Raw genomic sequence first — 19,042 nt, forward strand, 5'->3', positions numbered from 1 at the left:
TTTTAGATCTTATTTATGTGGAAATTGTTTCACTTTGGTTGTGTACTTTTTTATTTGTTTTATTGTTTATTACTTTTGTTACGTGTGCAATTATGTAAATCTTGTCATGTTGCAAGCCGCTTTGAGCGGCATACAAATAAAACGATGATGTGGAGGCTCGCATTAAGTTACTAAATAACTATTCTCTGTATGGAATTAGACAAATAGCTTTTGTTCAAGGTGCACCCAGTCAATCTTTAAAGGAAACAAGGTTATTTTCATTATGTTACAGAACAGATTTTTAGAGAGTGAATTCTGTACAATATTTTTTAAAGTGGTAATTACCATGGTGATGTACTAGTATGCACATTTTAGGATATTACACATAACTTGCAAAAGAACATGGCACTGTACAAGGAGAGTAGTGGGTTGGGGGAGAAAGATTCAGATGTTTTCAGAAGTCTCCATAAACAGACATATATTTCTGAAAGCTTCTAAGCTACAAGATTCCACATTCCCTGTAATCGGCTTACTCCGAGCTGTTCTTAGAACATTTTTCTAGTATATTACCCAGATCTCTTTGATACTGAGCATGATCTAAAGTCCTGCGCACACAGATTTCTATAAATAAAAGAAAGATTTCTGTACCACCTTCCTCCCCCCCCCAAAAAAAATTGGTCACAGAGCAGTTTCACAGAAAATAAATCTAATATTAAAAACAAATACATAACAAACAAAAACAATGAAGCAATTCTCACGAATTACATAAAGAAGCTCCACTTTTGAAAACCATAAAGATGACCTCATTAGCTACTAAAAGGTGGGCTTTTTTCCTGGCACCTGAGAAGGTATGAAGTTCAGGTGAGATGCACCGCAGTGAGGAAGTCATTCCACAGGTACAGAGTCACCACTAAAAAGGCTCTTCCACAGGCTCTTGCACTATGAACCCCATTTAACGCAAGAACAACTTGGAGAGCCTCCTGCGCTGATCTTAATACGCAGGCGGGCTGCTAAGCGGAGAAGATGCTTTCCCAAGTTGCTCAGTGCTTTAAATGTCAACACAAGAACATTGAATGGCAACCACCACAACTGTATGAAAATAGGTTTTATATGCCACTGGTTCATTAAACAATCTATGGCCTTTTAAACTTTTAAACTGTCGGGGGTATTGTTATTGTTTGTTACTATGTTATATATTTTTGTGTTTTCATATTTTAAACTGCCCCATGATCTTCAGATGAACGGTGGTATTGAAATTATACCACTACTACTACTACTAGTAATAATAATAATAATTTCTAGCCATGAACAGAGTACCTATAAACTCCTCAGTTAAAAACTACAGAAACAGGCTACTTTTTCGGGAATGTTTCCCACCCCATGCCTAGACTTTTTAAAATGCACATAAACAGTCTATGGCAAATCACTCATCCTGGTGTAGCTGCACCAACTCCACATGGTTTCTGAACTGCCTCCTTTTGCTTCTAAAACTGGAAAGCTATTGCATGTATTTGAAAACTCATTATCAGCGAGACCAATTCCGCAACCGCTTCCAACGATAAATGAATTCTGGATTCACTTAAATCAATGGCATGATAGTCCTATTGATTTTAACAGAATTAGGAATTCATCCTTGGCTCTTCAGTAAATCCAGAACTTAAACATCTGAACAATGTGGGGTGGTGAAGGGGGGGAGCTTAAAAAACCCCTCTATAATCTTAAAACTCATTTCATAAGCATTCTGCATGCATTTTGAACTAAAAGCTAAATAATCTGCCTAGCTTCAACATTCCTTGTATAGTTGTACCATTCTGGTTTTGATTTATTACACACACACACACACCCCAAGGTCCCAGGGCAGGTTAAGTTAAATTGCAATCACACAAACAGGGTGGGTCCTAAAATATATACATCTCAATTTGTCAAAGATTAGAGCAAAGGGAGTCCATCTTCAGCGTAAGACAACAACTGTATAATGAAGATACAGTGGTGCCTCGCAAGACGAAAAGAATCCGTTCCGCGATTCTCTTCGTCTAGCGGTTTTTTCGTCTTGCGAAGCAAGCCCATTGACAGCTTAGCGGATTAGCGCTATTAGCGGTCTAGCGGCTTTTAGCGATCAGCTGAGAGGCGGCTTATCAGCGGATCAGCTGTTAAGCGGCTTAGCGCTTAGGAAAAGGGCGAAAAAAGCGGGGGGAAACCCGCGGGAAGTCGCAAGATTTTTTCGTCTTGCGAAGCAACCCCATACAGAAATTCGTTTAGCGAAGCGCCTCCAAAACGGAAAACCCTTTCGTCTAGCGGGTTTTCTGTCTTGCGAGGCATTCGTCTTGCGGGGCAGGTGCACCTCTACATGAAAGTAGTTCCACAAGCAGTAAATGCAACCCAGAAACTACGGTGTTATCAGTACGGAAGGATGAAGCAGAACAGAGCCATGCATAGTAAATAAATATATGATCGCTACCAGAGCTTTGAAGCCCAATGATGTAATTGGCCAACAGGATATGGATGGGATATTGTGAATCTCAGTACAGTAAAGATGTTTTTTAAAAGATTATAACAAATAGAGTCTAGCAGCACCTTTAAAATTAACAAATTTATAATGGAACTAGGCTTGATCAGATGCATGAAGGAGAATTATCAGCTGCAGGGATAAGTATACATGGGTGGAATTGTAAGCGATGAGGTTGGAGGGAAATAAAACGCAAAGGATACAGATTAACAATTCAATTACAGCTAGAATGTATGCAAATTAATGTAAGTGACCCTATTAGACTTCTTGTATCTCATCAAGTGGACTCTAGTTCACGCAAGCCTATACCAGAATAAATTGGTTAGTCTTTAAGGTGCCACCAGATTCTTTGTTATTTTACATTGATTCACAAGACCTCACCTCTGAAAAGAAAATTATGGTACACCAGTTTTGTTTAAGAAGACACACACCTTAGGAAAGCAGGAGAAACAAAAGCATACCATACACAAATACAAACCCAAAGAAGTCTGCCAGGAGTAAGTCTGCTGATTAACTGGACAAAAAGGCAAATTTTTATTCTGATCAATTTCCATCAAAAAGATGATTAATAGCCATCTTTAACATGTTATTTTTTGTTCCGCAGTACAGTAACATACTAAAGCCAAAGTAGCCACAAACAAGGGACAAGTATGTTCCTAACTTTCATTCCAGCTGATTAAAATTGGGCCCCACCAAGTAATCAACCTCAAGTTTTGGTACTATTTATTTTAATGGTCACTGTTGAGCTCAACAGACCATTTAATTTGCTTCTACTCTCAGCCTATTACACACCAAAATCAATAAGAAAAGTGTTAATCTGCAACAGTGTGGTGTGGATCTGGCCAAACACATGAGTGAAGAAGTAGGATCCGAAATTGAAATCACAAAAGTTTATTTTCTACATTAAATTTCAAATTCACAGAACCAGCCCCTCTCGCTTTGACAATCTGCAATTTCAATTTCGGATCCTACTGCTTCATTAATTTCATTAAAACAGTCTTTTCAATAATTATACCTTCCTGGTTGATAATCCCTTTCTGTCCCTCTAAAAGAAAACACACATGAATCTGAATCATATTAACATAAACTACTTTACTATCAGATTCATTCAGGTTTACAGAGTTGTTCCTGAAGGCAGGCTTAGGTTACATAACAGATAAACTATATACAGTGGTACCTCGGGTTAAGAACTTAATTCGTTCTTTTAATTTGGATTTATACCTGTAAGAAGTTTTGATTGTATGTTTGTTTTTCTTTTTTATATGTTTTGTTATTTGTCATTTTGTGTTTTATTTGTTATAAATTTGGAAAACCAATTAAAAAAAATTGAAAAAAAGAGAACTTAATACATTCTGGAGTTCTGTTCTTAACCTGAAACTGTTCTTAACCTGAAGCACCACTTTAGCTAATGGGGCGTCCTGCTGCCACCATCACACAATTTCTGTTCTCATCCTGAAGCAAAGTTCTTAACCCGAGGTACTATTTCTGGGTTAGCGGAGTCTGTAACCTGAAGCGTATGTAACCCGAGGTACCACTGTACTAGATCGTAGTGAGTCATGAGAAGACTGCATCCGAGCAGTTACCAGTTAACACTCCTTGCAGCAACCGACCAACAGACCAACTGACAAAACTGCCTGCCACATAGAGGCAGTTAGTCCTCTCTCAGAATGCTGGACTTGACTGACAGCTTTAGATCCCACAATGAGAACCCTACCTTAAGGAAATGCACTTCAAACAGCTGTCAGCTCTGGAGTGCAATCTTCTGGGAAGATCCCCTGCAATGGTCCCATTGAAACTAAGCAGAGCAGCAGAGGGCACTGTAGTATGCCCCTGAGACACTGCAGTGGTAAAATCCTGCTAATCACAATGCAGAGAATTTGAGGATTTCGCTCTCAAGCTGCAATTCTATACCCAATTACCTGGACGTCACTGACCTCAATGGGGCTTACTTCTGAGTAAACATGGACAGGATTCCATAGTCAGTGCATAGAAGTAGTGGCTTTTAGAAATTCTATGTTTTTAACTACACACAAAAAAAGACATATTACTATACAAGAACAGTTAACAGCCACCTCCTAGGCAAAATAATTTAAAGGGCGATACTGTCCTGTAAGAGTTTTAGAAATTGTCAGTCTAGTATTGAAGTACAAGCATGATCTACATATTATTAAAACAACCATGTCAATAGCCCAAAGATGGAAAACTTGGAATGCCTCTCTTCACGCAATGTTATTGAGTGTAATAGTTCTTAGATCAGCATTATTCTCCCCTCAGAAGTACGCTGAGATGCATCAGACATCCTGACATTGATTTAAGTAGATTTGTACAGCTCTTGGGAGGTAATGGTTCAGTTTAATGCACTAGCAATTATGGCTATTAAAAAATGTACATTAGGCAGCAATCCTAAAAACAATTATCTGGAACCATGTCTCACTCCGATCAATGGAACTTACTTCCAAGTAAACAAGTTTGAGACAGGATGGAGCAAAATGAAAATATGAGTGGATGCATATGGATGTTATGTGTGTGGGGTGGCAGGTAACAGACAGTATGGTGTAGATGGCCCCAACCACTTTTGGCATTGGCTATGTCCAGTGATGGCCCACAGAAGGTTAATCATGAGGGAATGCAGCCCTTAGGCTGAAAAATGCCCCCTTCCTTGCCATAGCCACTGGCAACTCAGATCTATTTTCAAATCTCTTAGTAGCTGTAGATTCAATTCCCACAATTCCAAGGTCCCAGTTTGGCTCAAGGACTTTCAGTGCTGACATCTAATTTCTTTATAGTCCACTTTTCCTTCAAGGAGCTCCCAATGTGAGTTTATGGTACATTCCCTCTCCCCATTAGTCCACTCTCACCACCACCCTGAGGTACCTGTAGGCTACGAGGCAGCAAAGGCCGCTCAGTGAGCTCAATGGCTGAGTGGATATATGCCTGAATACCTGAAGGAGCATCTCCACCACCATTGTCTAGCTTAAACACTGAGGTCCAGCCCCAAGGGCCTTCTGGTGTTTCCCTCATTGCGAGAAATGAAGTTACAGGGCAAAAGGCCTTCTTGGATGTGGCATTTGCCATCCTATCAGATGTCAAAGAAATAAACAGTTATAAGATGCTCCATAGACATCTGAAGCCCTGTATTGGGAAGCTTTTAATGTTTGATGTTTTCTTATGTTTTCTTATATTCTGTTGGAAGCCACCCAGAGTAGCTGAGGCAACCCAGTCGGATGGGAGGGGTACAAAATTATTGTTGTTGTTGTTGCTGGGAGAGGTACAAAATTGTTGTTGTTGTTGTTATGCCTGACACTCCAACCCATAAGTGGGGAATCTCAGGCCTGGGGGCCAAATGTGGCCCTTCAAGCTTATCTATCTGGCCCTTGAAAGCCTACACAGGACATACTTCTCATTGGCCTGGTTTTATACACCAAATATTTTTACCTGGATATTTTCCCAGTCCTTTTCTAATCTTTTAGACTGCATGGGTTCTATCGTGCAGATTCTCTGCAGCAGCCTGTGGGTAAACATTTAACATATACTGAATAACAGCCAGTGCTGCTAATTGTAGATTATTATTCCTCCCTCCCTCCCTGAAAATAACTTTTCTCCGACACGTTTAACATTCAAAGTTTCATAAATCTCACTATTTTTAAAAAATTGCACATTAAGAACACCAAGTTACTGTTTCCAACTTTAGCTTTAAGTCGCCTTAATAAGGATATAAAATTAATGTGTAGATGTGCTCAACTGTCACAATGAAATATAATCCTAGTTATAAAAGTAAATCTGCAGAACAGCCAGCTCTTCATGCGTAAAATTCGGCTTTATCATTAGTTAAGTGAGCACGAACCCCTGATGCAAGAGATGGGTAATAGGATCATCACTAAAGAAGGGGGTGGGGGGAAGCCTGATTCCCACCCCACCCCCCAAAAAGGTTCCCTCCCACCAAATTAAAACTAGCTTTCTCCAGTGCGGGGGAACATACTACTCCAACACCAGCCTAACAAAAGAAAACATGATGTTCTACTGGCCACCATGTCCTGTATTGACCCAAATATGTCACACACTCCCCCCCCCCCATTCCGAACGTGTGGCCCACCCGCTACTCCAAAGCCTCCCTCAAGCCACCAGTGATAAGGGGGAAGAGGGAGAAGGCCGCCGGCAAAGTGACATGACTCCCCCCTCCACAGAGAGCAGCCCAGGAGTGTGGGGCAACGGTGCCCGTCCTGTCCCATCTGCGGCTCCTGAGCTGCCCCCAAGCAGCCGAATTTTAAAGGTGTGGCTTATTTGCGGGTGAGGCTTATATTTGGGCCAGTACGGTAGCTCAAGGGCTTGGATTAGGATGCCAGATGTATTCCCACTGATGTCAGTCTGTTTCTTAAATTCAGTCTATTCTGGAGAGGATTAGTGTCTAACCAGGATGGACTGCCTTCTTCGGGTCCAACTGATGGAGCTTGGCTGCTTCACATCCAGCATTCCTTTTGGTGCAGGGTCTAGTAGTGACTGGTGTTGCTTGCCTCTCTGCTTACATGCAGAAGAAGACCCAGGTTCAATCCTTGGGATCTCCAGGTAGGGTGGGGAAAGACTCTTCTGCCTGAGACCCTGGAAAGTCGCTGCCAATCCGTGTAGGCTTTTTCAACCTGGTGCCATTTATTTATGGCACTCCTGTATCACACACTTCATCCTGTGTTCGAGATGGCTTAAGCAGCTCGCCACAATACAAACAATCCAAGCAGTAAGAGCTATTTAAAAAGAAGAAGTTAAAAATTCATAAAAGCTTACACCAAAATAGCAGGCAGCTTAAAGATCATAATCTATAACAGATCCCAAAGGAAATATTAAAAAGATGTACTTTGCATCCATTCCAGAAAATTCAAAAGGGGTGAACTGATGCCATCACCTTCAGGAGCTCATTCAAAAAGCTCAGGGCAGCTAATAGCTCCTGCTAATAGCTACCACCATTTCTACTTTGCTAATGCAAGGACTTGGAGCAGGAACTATCTAGACCTTAAAGGGAGTTGGACTTCTTGAGAGACATGCAGTCTCTACAGATTTACGCTGTACTTTTATCAAGATATGAGGTACCTCATTTTTAAACAAAAAATACTGCCTGTGGCTACCATACTACTGCTGAGTGAAAATCAGGTGGGCATCTATTCTGTATCACCAGCTGTAAAAAAAAAGTGAAGAAAGGGATGGTTTCTCCTGAATTTCTTTTTTTTTACTGTAAACCATTAGAGGAAGTTCATGGGAAGTGTTAGGCACTCCTCCAACGGTGCAGTTTTAACCTCTCACCTGCTCCCATGTTACCTGGATTTCTATAACAAGATTTGATGCTTCATGAAATTAAGTTGATGATGTTGAACACTTCCTACAAAGGAGCAGAGGGAAAACTCTGGCCAGCAGGCCTCACTAGGTCCACCTGGCCATCTCCTCAACCTATGCCCAGCTGACGGACACCTGATGTCACAAGTGATGTCAGGTTTCGAACAGGTAATGATGCTGTTCCTTGACAAAGTGAGGCTTGCAAGCACCGCCAATCAGAGACCGGCGGTCCCTGAAAATCCCTGGGCCTTGAATGTTCTTTAAGGTCCAGGGATCCCAAGTTATCTTTGCCACTTGTGCACCTTTGCTGTACCCCACTTCCTCCCAAAAAAGCAAGCTGTACAATTGTGAAAAGTTATTTATGCACCATATTGCTTATTTGCAGAATTAAACCTTTACTGGAACAAATATTGCAAAAAGCAAAGTATTAAACGACAAAAAGGATCTAGAGGATTTGTTTATTATTCAGCAACGCTAATGATCCAGGTGAAAATATTTTATGTTTCAATGGAAAATGCAAAACAATAAAGCAGCCACACTATATCCACGTCCTCCATCTTTGAAACGTTTATACAATCCAAATTTGACAGAAAAGCGTAGTCGTTGTATGGGCTCTTATGGAAATATTCACATTTTAAGTTAATTATATGAATGCTTGCAAGGTTGGATCCCAAATCAGCACACATTAAAACATTACTAGTTGCTTTCACATTATGACCTAACATTTACAGCTTGTAATTAATGGCATTTGAAATTATTTAATTTTCAAATTTGCAAGGGGATATAATTTATACACAACAAATACCAGTCATTTAATAAGCAAATCAAGAGGCATGAGCATCAATTATATCTTACTAAACTGCTAAAAATTGAATTCAGTGATACTTTTAAATATCCTAACCAAGAGCCGCCAGGCTGATTTAGAACTTGCTTTCCGCACCAATTTTTTAAGTAGCCTCGCTCGCAGCAATTCCCAGGGCACGCATAGGAATCACTCCTAAAAGAAACCGTAACTCCCTGGCCCAAAAGTTGCTGCTGATTCAAGTGCCGAGAACAAGTTGCTTGTTTTGCGAAATCTCCCCTAACGCTTTACATGCACTCCCGTATGCCCACTTTCAACATGCTAGGGGGCCACAAGGCTCCAATGCATTAACTTCAATGAATGTTCTGCCATATTAAATGGTAAAAGGCTGGAGATAGGAGCCTTCTTGTCTGTGAGCCTAGAGCAACCTTTGCCAACCTAGTACTCTCCTGGTGTTTTTAGACCACAACTCCCATCCGCCCCGGGCAACAGGGCTCAGGAAGCTGCCTTGTAACCAAGCCACAGGTCCATCTAGCTCAGTACTGTCAACACTGACCGGCAGCAGTTCTCCAGTGTTTCAGACAGCCCTACCTGGAAGGGAAGGTGATAAAACCTGAGGCCCATTGCACACAAAGCATGTGATCTACTGGGTAAAGGTAAAGGGACCCCTGATTATTAGGTCCAGTCATGACCGACTCTGGGGTTGCGGTGCTCATCTCGCTTTATTGGTCGAGGGAGCCGGCGTACAGCTTCCGGGTCATGTGACCAGCATGACTAAGCCATTTCTGGCAAACCAGAGCAGCGCACGGAAACACTGTTTACCTTCCCGCTGGAGTGGTACCTATTTATCTACTTGCACTTTGACGTGCTTTTGAACTGCTAGGTTGGCAGGAGCAGGGACCGAGCAACGGGAGCTCACCCCGTCGCGGGGATTCGAACCGCTGACCTTCTGATCGGCAAGTCCTAGGCTCTGTGGTTTAACCCACAGCGCCACCCACGTCCCTTGTGATCTACTACTGAGCTGCTATTATTATTATTATTATTATTATTATCGTCATTACTATTTTTATGTACAGTGGCAATTAACTTGATTGATTGATTGGCTTATCATAGAATTGTAGAGTTGGAAGGGACCAGGAGGGTCATCTAGCCCAACCCTCTGCAACGCAGGAATCTTTTGCCCAATGTGGGGCTCGAACCCACCACCCTTAGATGAAAAGTCCTGTCCTCTGGAGTGGCAAAGAACAAGCCTCAGAGGAGGAGGGCAAAGACCTGCAACAGAAATTTTCCATCATGCTAATATTTCATGCACTTCTTTTCTATCAGAAGGGAATTTGTTTCCACAAAGTCAGAGCAGCATATGGCACAAGCATCTTTACTGGGACAGCAGCTCAACCCCCATCTGATGTTAGTTTCCTAAGCCCTCTTGATCTCCTGTCTGATTGTATGCTTAGGAAGTGTAAAACATCAACAAGTCAGGAAGAATCAGGAATTCACATTGGCCACATTGCTTGTTTAAAGGGATGGGATGAAGCTCTGGCCAGGAACAGTTTCCCTTCTGAACAAACGACAACAAAAGGTTAAGTGCACTTTATAATTTAGGAAATCATTTTCAGAAGCAGATTGTCAAACATACCTTCAGCTAATCCATAACAGATTTTTTTTCTCCTGCGTACAAAAGAAAAACACTAAGCTCACAATATAATGTAATTAAAAAAGGAATTAAAGGAAGCTCAGAAGTACTTAATAGCGGATTTCTACAAAAGCAAACAATCAAATAGCACTGAGCATGCATTAGTAAATGGGAGAAGAGAAGGGGGGTGGATCAAAGAGGGCAGGCTCGTATCTGCCCATGCCACATCTGAAATAATTCATGTGCTCACTAGTTTTTATTTATTGATGCAATTTTAATCCCACCCTTTGGCACAAGTAATCTCAGGGCAGCTAACAAATCCAAAGGGCCTCTTCCACTGCTTGTATCCTCACAACTGCCCTACATGGTAGGCGGTTATGCTGTCAGCAGAGGACTTAAGACGTTCATGGCATCCCTCTGCCAAATGAGCAGACGCACAGCAGGTCTGGCTCAACACCTTTTGAGTTAACCTTACCATCTAAAGCAGTGTTTCCTAAACTTGGGCCTCCAGCTCTTTCTGGACTACAACTGCCACCATCCCTAGCTCACAAGACCAGTGGTCAAGGATGATGGGAACTGTAGTTTGAAAACAACTGGAGACCCAAGTTTGGGAAAAGCTGATCTAAAGAGAAGTGGGAGGCTTTAAGTCCATTAAGTCCAGAGTCTGAAACATAGCTATTGATGGCTACTAGCCATGATGGTTATGCACAGTCAGAGACAGTAATGCTTCTAAATCTCAGCTGCTGGAGGAGAGAGTGCTCTGGCTACTGTGAGAACAGGATGCTTGACTAGATGGGCCATTGGCTGTATCCAGCAGGTTCTTTCCACATTCTTATGAGATGGGGAACCTACAGCCCACCCTGTGCTGTTGGATTCCAACTCCTGTCAGCCCCAGGCAGCATGAACAAGGCTTGGCAATGATGGGAGTTGTAGTCCAACAGGCTTCTCATCCCTGGTCTAAAACTGCCCAGTTGCACTGGTTAGGCTGGGAGATGACAACTGCTTCCAGGTCACCCAGTGAACTTCATGACAGGGGGGGATTTGAACCTGGGTCTCCACTGTTGTGGCCCAGCACGCTGACCACTACACCACACTGCCTACAAATTTTATTTTCAGTCAAAGAGCAATACTAACATCTCCTTTAATCCCACGTGATTTCCCCGCCTTCTCAATAAAAGCAGGATCATACAGTTATACGGTGGCTTGAAAAAGCAAAAAGCGCCCAAGAGAGATTGGAAAAATCATTCGTTAAGGCACGCACTTCCAGACTTGAGTTTCCAAGTAACTAACTGTCTGTTCTGATGTGCCCCGGAGAAGTTTAGACACAGCTATGGTTTTCTTTGGCAGGGCTGCAACACACACAACCTGAATCCAGCTCCTGTAACAGGGGCTCATTTGCAGCTGTTCTTTCTTCCACCCACACTCAGCAATTCCATTCCTTTTCACGTTAGAGCCCTTTTATAGAACAGCATCAGGGGAACACAGCAACGTTTCAATCTCCGGGAGGGGGGGATACTTATGTACACAGTCTTCCATACATAAGCAACATCCACAAACCGACTATTTTGGCTTAATAACCATACTTAGCCTCTGATAATGACAGGTAAGTTTAAACAAGAGCAGTGTGCAATTTCAAAGGCAACGGGATAGTGAAATTCTGCACCATTAATCCCATGGGAGAGTTACAACCATTCCTTCACTTAGGGGTATAATCAAACATTATGCAGCAAACAAGGGATTCTCAACCCTCTGTTTGCTGTGTAACACCAACACAGGGATGCACAAAGGGCTACTGGCAGGTGATAATCAGCTGATGGGAAGGGATGCTTAACCCTTCCCCACCCACCAAGTCTCTCCTGCAACTCTATAGCCTGGCCATTTGTTCCTTTAATTTGATTCAACTGGACTCCAATACTAGTGGATAAGTCCATCCACGGGGACAGAAAAGAATCCTAGCAGAATCGCAGGAGAAGGGTTAAGTGCACTTGCCCCCTTCCACCAGCCATTTCTCCTCTGCAAGTAACCCTGTGCCCCAGGTTATTCGTCAACCAGGAAACATGCATTTGGAAAACTATTTTAACAGGGAAGAATCCAAAAGGTCACGACTGAAGCTTATACATTCGTGCTCAATTCAAAATGCTTGTATAAGGGGATAATAATTTTGAACTCAGTCATCCACAAAAACCAGAGAGAAGCAGCCCCAGGACAAATGGAAACGCACGCACACACACACACACACACACACACACACACACAACTCATTTGTGCAAGTTGTAATCACAACATTTTGCGGTATTGTTGCAATTACAACTTGCATAACTGACTTTAAACATCAATGAGACGAGTGCATGGATCCAGCAGCTACGGGATGCAAAAGTCCAAAATAAAAAGTTCCTCATTCAGAGGTAGCACACCCAATATCAAACAAGAGTCTGGTGTCATTATCCATCTCTCAGCTGTCGCATTCCTACCCCTCCCCAGACACTAGCAGGGCTAGTAGTGCTAGAAAGAATGTGGAGCTAAACCAGGCATCCCCAACCTGAGGCCCTCCAGATGTTTTGGCCTACAACTCCTATGATACCTAGCTAACAGGAGCAGTGGTCAGAGATGATGGGAATTGTAGTCCAAAACATCTGGAAGGCCAACGGTTGGGGGTGCCTGAGCTAAACAAACCATCCTTCTAATGGACGTAAGCACCTTTACCTTTACAAAAGTAAACTTTTAAGTTAGCGCAGGGTGAGAAACACGTGACCCTCCCAACCTTGCTGGATCACAACTATCAACAGGAAAATGAGAAACAATTAGTGGAGCTTCTGGGGGATCCTGTTTTATTCCATATTTTTTTCACCAATGCCCTTGTGGGAGGGAAGGTGCAGAGATAACAGAGAGAAAAGCTCCAAAGGTAGGCAGGGTGAAACAGACGACCTTAGGACCTGGAGCGATATAAAATGGAATTAAACTCAAGAATACAGAGCCATGCCTCTGGGGAACAACAACTAGGTTTTATATTTTACTAGTGACTCCTACGCAGAAAGAACACAGGGGCAAAAAGGTCCAGGGATCCTCATCAATCACAAGAGAGCAACACAGTGATGCTCTCAATGCTAGACTTTGGGGTCCAGAACTCCAGTGATCTGAGGCAGTGGGTAGGGAGGGAGACAGTCAGGCAGATCAGTAAGTCTGACTTAGCAGAGTTTGAAGTAAAACAAATCCAGATTGCCATCTAAAGAAGGGGCACCATGTAAGACCCTTAGGCCCAGAGTCCAAAATGACCTAACTGCATCACTGGGGTCATGATCCAGCAGCAAAGCAGGTAAATGCCTGAATATGCCAGACAGGACATTTCTAGGGCTCATCTGCATCAAGTACAAAAAAAAGTATTATGTCACCAAAAGACTAACCAATTTATTATGCCGTATGATTTCATGGACAACAGTCTACTTAATCAGATGCATGAAAATGCACTTCCTACATCTGATGAAGTGGGTGTAGTCTACAAAAGCTTATGCCATAATAAATCTGTTAGTCTTCAAGGTGACACAGGGCTCTGTTGTTCTTCCTACAGCTGGCTAAGAGAGCTATCCCTCTGGAAACAGCATCACAAACACAGGAATGTTTAGGAACACAGGAAGTTGAATTATACCAAGCCAGGCGATTGGTCTGTCCAGCTCAGTATTGTCTACCCCGGCAGCATCTTTCCAGAGAGAGGCATTTCCCTTTGCCTGGTGAGACCATGAACCAAACCTGGGGAGGAGTGTGTGCTCTACGGGCTTCCCAGGCAGTTTTCCTTCCAGGCCCTGACAAGGTGTAGGCCTGTTTAGCTTCAGCAAGATTGGTTGGTTGCTAGCTGCATCATTGTCTATAAATCCATTCCCTAAGACTGAGGTGTAAGGAAGAAGGAAGAGAAAGGGATTGAATCAAGTCATCTTGGCATCATTAATGCTGCTCATTTTTACTCTCTGCCAATGGCACACAGTAATCTGAATGAAGGATCTTTTCTTAAAGTTGTCTTGGTAAAATAACTCGTGTTCCTTCTCATCCTTGAACACCAATATAATATATTACTGTGGGTCCTAGCTCAGTGACAGAGCACATGGTTTTAATGTGGAAGGTCCCAGATTCAATGCTTGGCATGTCCGGGTAGGACTAGGAAAAGCTTCTAGCTGAAACTCTGGAGAGTGACTGGCAGTCAGTGTAGAAAATTTTGCACTAGGTGGGCCAGTGGTCTGACTCAGTGCAAAGCAGCTGCCTATATTTCTATGCACTGGCATAAAAGCAAGTTCTCATGGCCACAGTCATGTTTATCCCAGTTTTATGTTGTTGTTGACATCCGTCTGTCTTGAGAGACAATGGAGTGCTCCTCCAGGAGTGAAGTCAAACTGCTACATTTGCAGCAGCCAAGTGACCTCCCTGGGGCGCAAGCCTGGGCCATGTATATGGAGGTCCTGTGCTGCCCAGATGACAAGATCTGCCCCCTCTCAACCTCGCTGATGTGGTCCAAAGTGAAGCAAAGCAATGCGTTTGGCACCAGCTTGGCTGTAGGAGTTGCTGGCAGGAGGTGTACAAGACACTATCCAACCGCCTTAGGGACTCCACTCCAGATTTGTGTTGGGTTTACTCCTTAGCCTTTTCTTCTCCCAAAGTTATCCTGCAATGCAGTGGAGGTTTAGAATCAGAGTTTTCCTTCTCCTAGATAGGCAGCCTTCGCATCTGCCCATCACTTCCCTCTACAACACATGCAGAAACCACCTTCCTGACCATCAGGCCCACTATTGGTCTCGTCCACCAGAGCCTGTATTCGCATGCAGGGGACCTCTCACAGTGGGTTTGAGACCCATCGGCTACCCTCACCTGGTTTAGCTGACCAGTTAAAGCCATTTCCCAGGGTTTGGCTGCTGTCATATGCTGACAGCTTCTAGGAGCCACAGGTGAGAACTGAGTGCAGGGTGGGAACCAAAGGTGGACAAACTACCCCAGAAGGAACACAACATGTCCCCCACCAGAGGTACTACCTCTTCACTAACATTCTATACATTCTATGTTGTAGGCATTCTTTTACATACTCCACCAAGTAGCCTACCCCACAGTCCCCTATCCACCTGACATAAGGCTCTTACACATATATGCAGGTCAGAGATCCCACGCACCACCTATGTCTTAAAATTGCCCTTGCTTGAGGGCAGAGGCTGGCCCTATAAAGACTGAACAAAGCAACAGGCTCCTGCTTACAACCTTTTAGATGGACACCCCAACTCATGTGTGGTTTCTAAACCCCTGCCTGAAAAAGAGTTCAACAAGAGAGTTCTGTGTTGGTCTGTGACTCGTCGGCTTGTTTCATGGGCTTGTTGTCCCCCATGCTACACTATCTCTTGTCTTCTGCTACCAACAGACCGGTGACCCAGTCATGGATCTCAGACTTCTCAGATTCTGTTCCCTGAGCTTTGTCAAGTCATGGAAGGGAGAGATTTGTAGATACTGTATTCAATTATCAAAATAAAGTCCAGGAGTTCAGCTAGAGGCTCAGTTCACGTTAGGAAACTGGCAGAGTAGCCTAGGAAGGAGAGAACTTTACATGTCTGCAAGAGGATACAAGATCCACCTTAATTGTGGGATATTATAGGAGCGAAAAGGCAGTGCTTAACCTGGAAAACATGGAGGTCCTGTTAACAGAGCACCACATATCAGAATTACAAGCTGAGCACAGCTCATCAGGGCATCTGTCTCTTTCAACACCCCAAAGCTGGTCCAGAAGTAGGGTGGCCAGACAGAAAACAAGGATAGGACTCAGGCATGTTTAATAGTTGGGTAGAAGAGGGAAATTCCTTTATTCTATACCATTATTAAAGGTGCAGGATTCCCACCCTCTTCTCCACCTGGGCATCCTACTGAGGCGGGGGCACATTTTTGCCATAACAACCAAGAGTGCCTTCAGGGAGAGACCCACCTCACAAACTTTTTGAGGACTGTCCCTTTAGAAGGCTGTTGGTTTATCAAAGGTGGTGTGATGATTTATCACGGAGCAGTGTTAAGCAGGATGAAGAAGCTGGGGAAGACCCTCAAAATGCCAGAGCTGACCATCTTTTCTCAGCCTAAGAAGCAATGCTAAATCTCACTTCCAACCTAAAACAAATATTAATAAATAGAAAAAATAACTTGCAGAAACAAATGATCACCTGGCCTTCCATTCTTATAGGTATATCGGGACTGAGTCCCAATCCAACCACCCCTGGATCTAATAAGGGGTGGAAAAGAGAGAACTTCATCTCCTTTAATAACAAGCAGCCACCATCCGCATCTCCTTTTCCACTGCCCTGGGGGACCCTGCTAAACTGTGTTAGCGTGCAGACAAAAACTGGGAGAGAAACGCCTGAAGGAGGGAGAGGGAAGGAGTCGGTGTCACAAGACTTGCGGGCAAAAAAGAAAAAAAGAAAAAAAAAGGCTATGAATGGAGGTGCAAGCAGATCAAAGCTGAACCCAGGAAAGGTAAGGACACCGAGAGGCGCCCTGGGGACAGTGCAGCTGGTCACGGGGTAGAGGCATAGGGCAGCACCCACTGCAGAGAGCTAGAGCTCTGCCAGATCAACATTCACAAGGAAGGAACACTCTGGAACCGCAATGCCTCGGAGAGAGGTGAAAGGCGGCGGCGGGAGAGGAGGGGGAGGAGATGGGAAAGGAGCCCCAAACACGTTGTCACCGGAACGGTGCGGTGGACCAGGAGACCATCCCTGGCAAGAAGGTCGGGCTGCATGGGGAGGGGGCAGCGCTGGTCCCTCCAGCCAGCGGCTGTTGCTGCCCAGGGAAGTTACTCACCTCGGCGGGCAGGAGCTCCCGTCTCGTTGCACCGTCCCATCGCGCTCCGTAGGGCAGCGGGGTGTGCGGGGAGCCGCCACCGGGAGCGGGGCAGCTGCTGGCCCCGCTGCTGCAAGCGGCCGTGCCTCTGGCTCCTCCTTCTGGCTCCGCTGCTGCTGCCGCCGCCGCCGCCGCCGCCGTGGAGCTCCTGGAAGCAGCCAAACTCCAGGCAGGACTTAGCAGGCGCGTCTCTCTTGGTTGCGCGTGGCCTCCGCCTCCTGCTCCTCGCGCTCCTCCTCCCCGGGGCTGGCGGCGCGTCTCAGCCACTCAGCGCCGCCCCTGAGCCGGGGGAGGAAGCGCCTGCCGCCTATGGGAGCCCGGCCGGGGCGGGAGCCGGCTGCGCAGGCCAGCGGAGTCCTGGCTTTCGCTGGGGTTGTCCCTGTCAGCCGCCTGATTCCAACGGAGCAGCGAGGGAAGAAGGAAGGAGGAGGAGGAAGGGGGTGGAAAGGGCAGGCGGGATGCTCAGTCCTCCTTGCTCACCTTGTACTGTTTTCCATTCACACTGCTCTGGTCTCCTTCAGTGTACAGGGTTTTAATAAAATAATACTTTGCAGGGCTGCTGTTGCCGTTGTTGTTTTTAAAATGTGACTGTTACGTTGCATTTTAATAAGTCTGAAAATAGTATCTGTTTTGGTATGCCTTAACCACAGCTGTTGTCATCGTAGATCTGGGGTAACAAGAGTCTGTTAAGGAAGGGTGGAAGTTGATAAATGGCAGCATTTACTGTAGATCATATTTGGGATGCGAAGAGAAAATACAAGCTGCACACCTGTGCCAGACAAGAAATTATTGGGTTACCTTATGCAAGCCATCCTGGCCGGGCTAGCTAAGTGCAGAGCCTTTGGTAGGTGTTTCGACAAAACTAGCCAAGAATCTGCTGTCAAAACTGAACATATTTATTAGGGCATGATACCCAGCTTCATGCAAAAGGCTGATTCCATAATGTAAGGTTTTTTTAGAGGTGTTATTTGTGTTTTAATGGTGTTATTTGTGTTTTATTTTGTTTCTAGAGGCCATGTTAATCTCTTGCTATGGAAAGCAAGGGTCTTGTGGCACTGTAAAGGCTGACACATTGGCATAAGGTTTCATGGAGCTTGTGACATAATAAATGTGCTACTCTTTAAGATGCCACAAGAGTTCTTTATTTTTACATTTTGTGTGGTACCTGCTTGTTGCAGCAAAATGTTCATAGGGCTAAAGAGGGGCCTTCTACACTCTCATTCAGTGCAGAAGTGTTCCCAAAAAATGCTTGGGATTTTTGCACCCGGATGCTTACTGCTGAGGACAAACAGGTAGAGGAAGGCCATTGTAAGAATATAAGAAGAGCCCTGCTGGGTCATATAATAAAGATCCATCTAGGCCAGCATACTGTTTTTTGTAAGCACCAGTCAGGTGCCTTTAGGAAGTCCACTTAGACAACAGCCGTTCCTCATCTGGATTTTGTTATCCTGCCTTATCACAACTGACAGAAATATCCTCAATGGATTTATCTATTTCTCTTTTAAAACTATCTCTAAGCCAGCAGCCAGCACAACATCTTGTGGCAATGAGTTCTGTTAGAGAGTGGTGGTGTCTTCCTTATCATGCTGCTTGTGAGCATTCAGAAGCCTCTGGATGACTGTTGTTGAAAATAGATGGATTAAGTGAGGCAACTCACTTAAGTGAGCAATGAAACACAAATCATGGCTTCCTACTACTGGGACACTTTGAAGTGGGTTCCCTAGCAGCATGTCCACCCCAAAGCTTATTCAAGTATCGTGTGTTGCATGGACACCCTGCTCTATCTCTCCATACCATCTAAATTAGGTGAATCTCTGTAGGTGCAAGATTGGTGTCTGGAGGCAGTAATGAGCTGGATGAGGACCAATAAAATGATGCTAAATGGTACTGTGAATGGGTGATAGTCATGTTCAGAATCTGAGGAGAAAGCCTCTTCTATATAGGATCACACTCC

At 44.2% G+C, this 19,042-nt stretch overlaps 1 protein-coding gene and 1 long non-coding RNA gene across 2 annotated transcripts in view; one reads left to right on the forward strand and one right to left on the reverse strand.

Annotated features, from left to right (window-relative positions):
• LNX2 (ligand of numb-protein X 2) overlaps positions 1–17,269 on the reverse strand; it is a 75,205-nt gene extending 57,936 nt beyond the window's left edge. The window contains exon 1 of the mRNA XM_081860376.1: positions 17,050–17,269. The gene's annotated coding sequence lies outside the window, so the exon portion shown is untranslated. The remainder of the gene's footprint in view (positions 1–17,049) is intronic.
• Positions 1–19,042, forward strand: part of LOC309341374 — a 376,013-nt gene that overhangs the window by 91,548 nt on the left and 265,423 nt on the right. The gene's annotated exons all lie outside the window — the stretch shown is intronic.

This window comes from Podarcis erhardii (genome assembly GCF_964252035.2).
Source record: "Podarcis erhardii genome assembly, chromosome: 4".
In the NCBI taxonomy this organism is placed as follows: Eukaryota; Metazoa; Chordata; class Lepidosauria; order Squamata; family Lacertidae; genus Podarcis; species Podarcis erhardii.